The sequence below is a fragment of the Pseudophryne corroboree genome, chromosome 6, assembly GCF_028390025.1.
Source record: "Pseudophryne corroboree isolate aPseCor3 chromosome 6, aPseCor3.hap2, whole genome shotgun sequence".
Lineage (NCBI taxonomy): Eukaryota > Metazoa > Chordata > Amphibia > Anura > Myobatrachidae > Pseudophryne > Pseudophryne corroboree.
Window position 1 is genome coordinate 715,885,915 of NC_086449.1, and position 9,320 is coordinate 715,895,234.

The following is a 9,320-nucleotide window of genomic DNA, read 5'->3' on the forward strand; positions in this document are numbered from 1 at the left end:
TTTAGTGCCAGCCCAAAACAGTGCAAGTTCTTGCTGGGAAGGGGCATTGGAACACAATAATACCCCCAGATGAAATGACACACCACAGTACTGCAACTTTATTCACATTATATCATGCAGTAGTGTCTCTTATTCTTGTTACAGTACATCATATGATAGTACCACATTACTCCTAACAGTATTGCCCCTTATTCACATTACACCCCACCACATTGATCTTTATTTACATTAGACCACAGGTTCTCAAACTCAGTCCTCAGGACCCCACACAGTGCATGTTTTGCAGGTCTCACAGAATCACAAGTGAAATAATTAGCTCCACCTAATGTATGGACCTTTTAAAATGTGTCAGTGAGTAATTAATACAGTACACCTGTGAACTTACGTGCAAAACATGCACTGTGTGGGGTCCTGAGGACCGAGTTTGAGAACCACTGCATTAGACCATGCAGTAGTGCCCTTTCCTTATGTTACGCCAGAAAATATTGTAGCACACCTTATACACATAATGCTGCACATTAGTAATGCATTTCATATTTACATTTTCAGATTTCATTTCATAGAGCCGCAGTCACACACAGAATATAGGCATGTACTGTAGCATCTCATTTTATTCAGCAGAAGCTGATTATTCCTGTTTGGCTAGTTTGCCGCCTCTGTATATTACAATAGAAAAAAATAATAGTGTCAGTGAAAAAAACACCTCATGACAGATACTGTACACAAGCTTATGTCACATGGTATATGCATTTGCGGTCGAATTCCGACTGTGGGGGTTCAGGGGCGACGGCCATTTTGACAGTGTGCTACTGTATGCGATCAAGTCCGGTGTACCATAAAGATAGACCTCGCTTATCCCTATCGCTTTGGCGAGGGGATTGTGACGCTTCTTCAGCATTGCCCCATAGCCTTCAAAACTACTGCTACTGTATCTCTCACTCCACTACTATCTCTCACTCCATCTCCGAGCGCTGGCTGCCACGTAGTGGGGGTTCAGGGGCGACGGCCATTTTGACAGTGTGCTATGCGATCAAGTCCGGTGTACCACAATGATAGACCTCGCTTATCCCTATCGCTTTGGCGAGGGGATTGTGACGCTTCTTCAGCATTGCCCCATAGCCTTCAAAACTACTGCTACTGTATCTCTCACTCCACTACTATCTCTCACTCCATCTCCGAGCGCTGGCTGCCACGTAGTGGGGGTTCAGGGGCGACGGCCATTTTGACAGTGTGCTATGCGATCAAGTCCGGTGTACCACAATGATAGACCTCGCTTATCCCTATCGCTTTGGCGAGGGGATTGTGACGCTTCTTCAGCATTGATTCATAGCCTTCAAAACTTCTGCTACTGTATCTCTCACTCCACTACTATCTCTCACTCCATCTCCGAGCGCTGGCTGCCACGTAGTGGGGGTTCAGGGGCGACGGCCATTTTGACAGTGTGCTATGCGATCAAGTCCGGTGTACCACAATGATAGACCTCGCTTATCCCTATCGCTTTGGCGAGGGGATTGTGACGCTTCTTCAGCATTGCCCCATAGCCTTCAAAACTACTGCTACTGTATCTCTCACTCCACTACTATCTCTCACTCCATCTCCGAGCGCTGGCTGCCACGTAGTGGGGGTTCAGGGGCGACGGACATTTTGACAGTGTGCTATGCGATCAAGTCCGGTGTACCACAATGATAGACCTCGCTTATCCCTATCGCTTTGGCGAGGGGATTGTGACGCTTCTTCAGCATTGCCCCATAGCCTTCAAAACTACTGCTACTGTATCTCTCACTCCACTACTATCTCTCACTCCATCTCCGAGCGCTGGCTGCCACGTAGTGGGGGTTCAGGGGCGACGGCCATTTTGACAGTGTGCTATGCGATCAAGTCCGGTGTACCACAATGATAGACCTCGCTTATCCCTATCGCTTTGGCGAGGGGATTGTGACGCTTCTTCAGCATTGATTCATAGCCTTCAAAACTTCTGCTACTGTATCTCTCACTCCACTACTATCTCTCACTCCATCTCCGAGCGCTGGCTGCCACGTAGTGGGGGTTCAGGGGCGACGGCCATTTTGACAGTGTGCTATGCGATCAAGTCCGGTGTACCACAATGATAGACCTCGCTTATCCCTATCGCTTTGGCGAGGGGATTGTGACGCTTCTTCAGCATTGCCCCATAGCCTTCAAAACTACTGCTACTGTATCTCTCACTCCACTACTATCTCTCACTCCATCTCCGAGCGCTGGCTGCCACGTAGTGGGGGTTCAGGGGCGACGGACATTTTGACAGTGTGCTATGCGATCAAGTCCGGTGTACCACAATGATAGACCTCGCTTATCCCTATCGCTTTGGCGAGGGGATTGTGACGCTTCTTCAGCATTGCCCCATAGCCTTCAAAACTACTGCTACTGTATCTCTCACTCCACTACTATCTCTCACTCCATCTCCGAGCGCTGGCTGCCACGTAGTGGGGGTTCAGGGGCGACGGCCATTTTGACAGTGTGCTATGCGATCAAGTCCGGTGTACCATAATGTGCATAGACCTCACCCCTATGTATTTTAGCGAGGGGATTGTGACGCACCTTCAGCACTGCCCCGTTGTCCGCAAAATCTATGTCATAACTCGCTCCATAGCTGAGAGCCTCCATGGAGTCACAGGCAGTAGCCATTTCAATTGAGTCTGCCCTGCTACAGAATTGTATGTGTACCGTATGGTGCATAGAACCTTAACAGTACATCTGCTGCAGCTTTGCCCTGGTTTATGTGATTAAAAAAAATTATAAAGTGTCTGGAAAAAACTAACATGCGTTCGTACTGTACTTTAGGAATCGAACACGGGACTCTGAGTATACTGTAGGAAGCGGAACACTTCACCACTTCGCCACAGACAGATGAATAAATCCATTAGTTTTGATTAAGACAAATGGCTACGGGATTAGGATGCTAACATACTGTACAATATTCCTAATATCATTAGGCAATAATGAACTTCTAACACGTCCATTTGCGTCAGTGTACACTACTGGTTTTAGGTTGCACTAGTAAAGTAGTCCTTACTATACAGTACTGTACAGTATTTCAGTATTATATTTTACGGGAGCCCACACGCATGCGCAGTGGTGATTGTAAAAAGCGACATCTGGTGGATGATCGCAGGTATTACACGTACAGGTAACGCCAAACGTCAAATGTCTGTCTCCGTGCGATTAGATAGCCTCTCTGTGACTAGGCGCGCCTCGCTATGCCCCAGTACGCTGCGTATGCTCGAACGGGACAAACGCCTCAGCCACTCAAGATAAAGGTGGCTACATCTGTATATAGCATGGCCTCTCCCAAAAGCTAGGCACATCAAAATTAGAATATGCTGCCATCCACGTTTGTCCTAATACAGGTTGAGTATCCCTTATCCAAAATGCTTGGGACCAGAGGAATTTTGGATATCGGATTTTTCCGTATTTTGGAATAATTGCATACCATAGTGAGATATAATGGGGATGGGACCTAAATATAAGCACAGAAAGCATTTATATTACATATACACCTTATACACACAGCCTGAAGGTCATTTTAGACAATATTTTTTATAACTTTGTGCATTAAACAAAGTGTGTCTACATTCACACAATTCATTTATGTTTCATATACACCTTATACACACAGCCTAAAGGTCATTTAATACAATATTTTTAATAACTTTGTGTATTAAACAAAGTTTGTGTACATTGAGCTGTCAAAAAACAAAGGTTTCCCTATCTCACTCAAAAAAGTCTGTATTTCGGAATATTCCGTATTTCGGAATATTTGGATATGGGATACTCAACCTGTACTGAAATTCTAGAATAGCATGAACACATGCAAAACATAGTATTACGGTTATAACTGTAATAGCAACGCTATTCAGAGTAACATAGCTCCCAGCATTTCTGAAATCGACACCAGAACAAAAATCTACCTTATTCCTGAACTGATCAAAACAAAAGAGCAGACCTCACTCTTTCCCTCAACACTGCAAAACCCTTTCTGGCCAAAAGACACTAGGGTTTAAATTTACTAACCATCGATGTTGGTTCTAAACCAAAAGCAACGGTAGCTGATGGACATGGATGGTGTGGTACTGTCTAAAAAAAACTATATTAACTATCTGCTGGGATATAACTTCATATGAAACCCTATTCTGGATAACATGGGGAGGGGGTAGCAGGTGGCTCTAGGGTTTGGGTCTATGGGACAGATTCACAGATATGGGAACAATCTTGTCATCCACTCAAGAAGAACTTCTTGTAATATTTGTTCATCAGCTCCAGAAAGGTGTAGGTCAGCACGGTGTTAGGTCCCAGGTAGGTGTAGTAAGGGGTGAAGCCCTTCTGGAGGTTAAAGAATCCTTCATATCCGACAACATTCACAAGAACGTCTAGTCCACTCTTACATTCTGGCTTCCCATCAATCATGTGCATGTTCTGTATCCTGGTTTTTGTGATATTGATAGACATTGCGGTGGCAGTGGTGACCAGACCACTGATCATACAGAAGTGTCAGTAGGTGGTAACCCGGAAATATCCAGAATCCAAAAGAAAGTGCTTGGACTGAGAATAAGATGCCAGCTGGGCAGCATTCACAACTACAGCACGACCCATAATGGGCATACAGCCCTGCCACAACATGGTGATTACTTCTTCTCTAGACATTCGTCAGATAACCTTCTATCTGCTGTCATTCAGCAGGAGTCCCCACAATGGCTCCTGAGGCCCCAGCCATCATCCCCATTGCTCTTTCATGACGAAGTTGGTTGGAGTCAAATCTGCCTGTGTAAACTTCTCAAACAGTTTGTAAATACCAAGACTAAACCTTGTATAGATGCCTGAGAGACCCTCGTTCCTCCGGATACTGGGCAACAGATTGAAGCTAGTTTTGTACTCATGGGTCTTAGCCCCCTCCCTGCTAAGCTGCATGCAGTTCTTCATCAGATCCAGCGATAGACGAAAACCATGGCTCCCATCCCGGCCAGCCCCCCGAAGAGGAACTATATGACATTGAGGCAGGCCCTGTGCTTGCCACTCCCCGCCGTCTTGTTACCGTCGCAAATACATCTTTAAAAAACAAAACAAAAACAAAGATAAAATACGCTGACGAGTACAAGTTCTTGGTAACACATTGGGTGTTATTTCACTAACACCATTCAGCCATTTACTGTAATTAATTTGCCTTTCACTAAATCTAATTGCTGATTGATTACTATAATGTGCAAGTATAGTTGTGTATTAGATTATAATCCCCAGTAAAGAATTAAATGTAACAATACTGATCAGGACTAAACCCCTATTATATATATTCTGTGTGGTGCAGTGTAGTATAGTAATGATGGTGTGTCAGGTTTGTATATATTTTATGTAGATTTAGATACAAATATTTTATGTAGATTTAGATACAAATATAAATGGTAAAGAAATAATAAAAGTCTTGATAAACCGATTTCCTTCTCCAAAGTACCCATTTTACATATACACAATGTCACTGGAACAATGGGTCCCTTTTGAGTGTGAATTTTCAGAAAATACTATATAGCATGACAATAATTTCTCATCTGCTAGGGACTTTTAAACCATCAGGTTAAACAGGAGGGAATGAAAACGCTTATAGGAGCCCAGGTAAGGTTGTTAAGTGACAGATGCAGTGCACATAAAACATATGTCTCACTGTGTACGCGTCTGCAGCTAATCTGAGACAAATGATCGATGGAACCTACTGGGATCAGCATGATGTTGTGTCTCCATTGAGATTTGTCTCGCACGGAAGGAAATATCATGTTGCAGTTTAATAAATGTACAGTGAGCAGTTCTCCTGACTTCATATAGAGTGGAGATGGGGTCTGTTTGGAAGTGACTGTGTTTGGCCACCTCAGAGTCAGTAATTTACAAGCCTAGTTTGTCGCTCTGTACATCAGTGCGGTAATGACATTCAGCCTGCATGCCCTGGCTACAGCAAAGACATCACAATGAGTTTTTATACATTGCGAGGATGAGATGGAGCCTCATGCCAGAACATCAGAAATACAGGAACATAATCATAAATAATGCTGGGAAAGCAAAACCCGTGATCTCAAGGTGAATAAATAGGAACCAAGACTCGCTTATTGCTTCATACATAAAAGTGACAAACAGCTGAGTAATGAGCGTCACAGGCTATTGGACTGTTCCTTCCAGTCCCCTGCATTAATAACAGGTGATATTTGGACTCCTGTTCTCTATGTAGGAGTTGCAGCCTTCTCTCAGGTCCAACAAGCAGATGCCATTTCCTGTTAACTGCACCCACAGTGTATGATGGGAAAAGAACAGAGAAGGGGATAAGTTGCCCATAGCAACCAATCAGCATCTACCCATCAGTTTATAGACTATATGTGATAAATGCTACCTCTAAGCTGATTATGGGTAACTTTTCCACTGGTCCACTTCTCCACTCTTTTCACTGCTTGATACATCAACCCCTAAAGAAGGCCGTTTTTGCAATTTCACCAAAGAGTTGAGTAAAGGCTGCCGAGTGGAGGGGCGTAATTTTTTCCAGCTTCATTGTGGTCTGTTACCAAAATAAACCTTACAGGGTGCTGGATGGACAGTCTAGGTGCACCGCTGCAAAATCGAGATGCTTTCTGTAGAGCATCCCCTGTGCTTGCCTGTGAGGTGGCTCCTAAGCAGTGAAGATCTGATAAGTGCACGACTCAGCAATGGAAGGAAGTTTGATCATGTGATAGTCTGGCAGTGAGTAATATGCAGCTAATTCATTCTGATTTGCTAACAGGCTATCTCTTACCGATTGTTGTGTCAAATGGTCACGCTCAGCAATGACTCCCATTTCCTGGTCCATCCCCTAGGGGTCCACACTAGCATTTTCATGTTTTTAAAACAGGCCCATTCATTATTGGAGGCCGAATGAGGCCACTTAATATTCAGCAAACTCATAAAACTGAGAGTTTGCCTGCAGAAAACAATGCCATCTTTAGGTGGTGTGGTTTCCTGGAGACCTGCACCTTTCAATGGGAAGAAGCACCGGGTTGCAATAAGTCCTTCACCACACATGCACTGCTTGCTCTGTGAATGCGTAAACTCAGGTCACGCATGTGCAATTGTCTGGATCGGAAGAGGTAAGTAACACTGATACTTTGGTAGCAGTGTTAGAAATGCAGCTGTAACTGCTATCCTTATCAGCTGTCCTTGCACTGGAGCAATACTGATTTGACCATATAGTTAAGTCCACACAACTCTGCCATGGCAGGTTGGTGTTAGAGGACTTGTGCTGCCTCTATGTTGCAATAGCCCCAAGGTACTAAGACCCAGAGGCTCATGGAGATGCAACCTCGGTACTGCGCTTCTCCGGTTCCCTGACGAATATTTCTCGCCATCTGTCCTTCATTACGCAGAGTGGCAGGGTGTACAGAGACCCCACAGTTCCAACGTGCCACCACCACCACAATATATATTAACTATCCCTCTGGCACCACTGATTCTAAAGCCACATACAGTGAGAGTGCACCAGGCATGCCACGACACCCACTGACCCCAACACTACTGGCTGCAACTGGCTAATCCTGATATCCTGTACCTGCTGTTAACCCTGTGTTGCCTTGTACATTAATCTACATGGTTAATACAAACTCTCTGGTTAAGTTGATCTTGCATATAGATAACCTCAATTGCACACCGTTGCCATCTACCAACGTAGTGTCTGACAATTATGGTGGGCAATCCTGGGATCGGGGGGATCCCGGGATTTAGGGCCAAAAACGTCCAGGATTCAATCCTGGGATTGGAAGTTCCAATCCCGGGGATTGAGGAATCAGCATTGAGCGTCCACAGGACGCTCAGACGCTGCCCGGCTTTCTTGTTCCGGCTTACCAGCGCAGCGTGAGAGGTAACGCTGCGCCGTCAGCCGCTGCTGGGAGCCGTCAGGAGAGATCAGAGGATCTTCCCCACCCACCCGCCCGCCCTCGGTATATGGTGAGTTATGTGTGCGGGGTGGGGCAGGGGGCGGCCACATAGTTAAAAGCCATTTTTCAATCCTGATACCCGGGATTTAAAAAATGGCCCGGGATTGGTTTCCCTACTGCCAATAGTTGGATACTTACAATAATAAATAGGCCCTCTCATGGATATTAAGGTTACATGATAGTCTTGAAGAAATGAAGAGGTTTGGGAGCTATGCTGGTGGGTCTGCATTTGTGTACCAGTGGGAGAAAAATGATGACATTGTATGTTGCATTGAGGAAGAGATTAGATGACCTCAACAAAACAATGTTTTTCGATACAGCAAAACAAAATACATATTTAGTATATAAATAAAAGAATACGAATTATAATAGTAAGTCGACTCTAATTAAGCATCCCCAATCACACACTAAATTGCAAGTACTCAGGTGTTTAAGCCCCCAGTGTCATCATCCTGGATAAAATGGATATCTCAGGGTTATCCAAATCCAAAGCAAACTCTCCTCACAGGGGTGTTGTTCTGTCCGTGGGCTGCAGTGCAGCCAGAGATTGGAATGCACATAAGACAGCTCATTAAGGATTTCATTAAGATGCTAATGTTTAGCGCTTCCTAAAAAAATGAGATTTAGCTGTTCAATTATGTAATTAGAGTCATGGAATGAAGGGAGGAATTACCAAGCAATTGTCTAATGGGAAAAACACAAACACTTCACCATAACTGTGCTAGCAAATTGTGAGATCCGTCTGCCCAAGAGGGAGAATGGCTGGCAGAGAGGTAATAGGTATTGGCAATGCTTCTGCATGGAGACACTGCAAATTTACCATGCCTAGGAATAATGAAGGTATGCAGATCAAATACTGTATGTTACAGGGAAACGTACCTTGTATTACAGTATGCTTTGTTATCATCTAATGGTAAATGTTCAGTAATACCCAAGGATGTAGCCTGTTCTGTCCTGAAAACGTTAATTCTCTGAAAATGGAATCAATAGTGCGTTAAGGCATAAACCAGAGATAAATAGAATATTATCCATCCAATGGAAAACTGCCTAGAGTGACAAGTCTGTTTAAAAGCAAAATTTAACGAAGAAGAAAAAGTCTTTGGTACTCATCAATAAACAGGAATAAATGCAGAGTATGCAGAATCACGCCCTCATTTCACCTTGTGATGCTTATCCCTGTACAAGCTTCGCTCAGTATTATGTGGGCGTGGTCTCTGACGGATTGCTTAGGTGGACAAAAATAAAAACGTCACTTGGAAGTACCACCGACCAGGACACTTATACAAGTGTCTTAACTTCTATGTCTCAACCATTTATGCAAAAATTTTCTTCGAAAGGTCACATTAG

General features: G+C 44.2%; 1 pseudogene; it reads right to left on the reverse strand.

Moving 5' to 3' along the window:
• Positions 1-4,191: 4,191 nt before the first annotated feature.
• LOC134934670 (mitochondrial 2-oxoglutarate/malate carrier protein-like) lies at positions 4,192-6,853 on the reverse strand (annotated as a pseudogene).
• Positions 6,854-9,320: the final 2,467 nt, after the last annotated feature.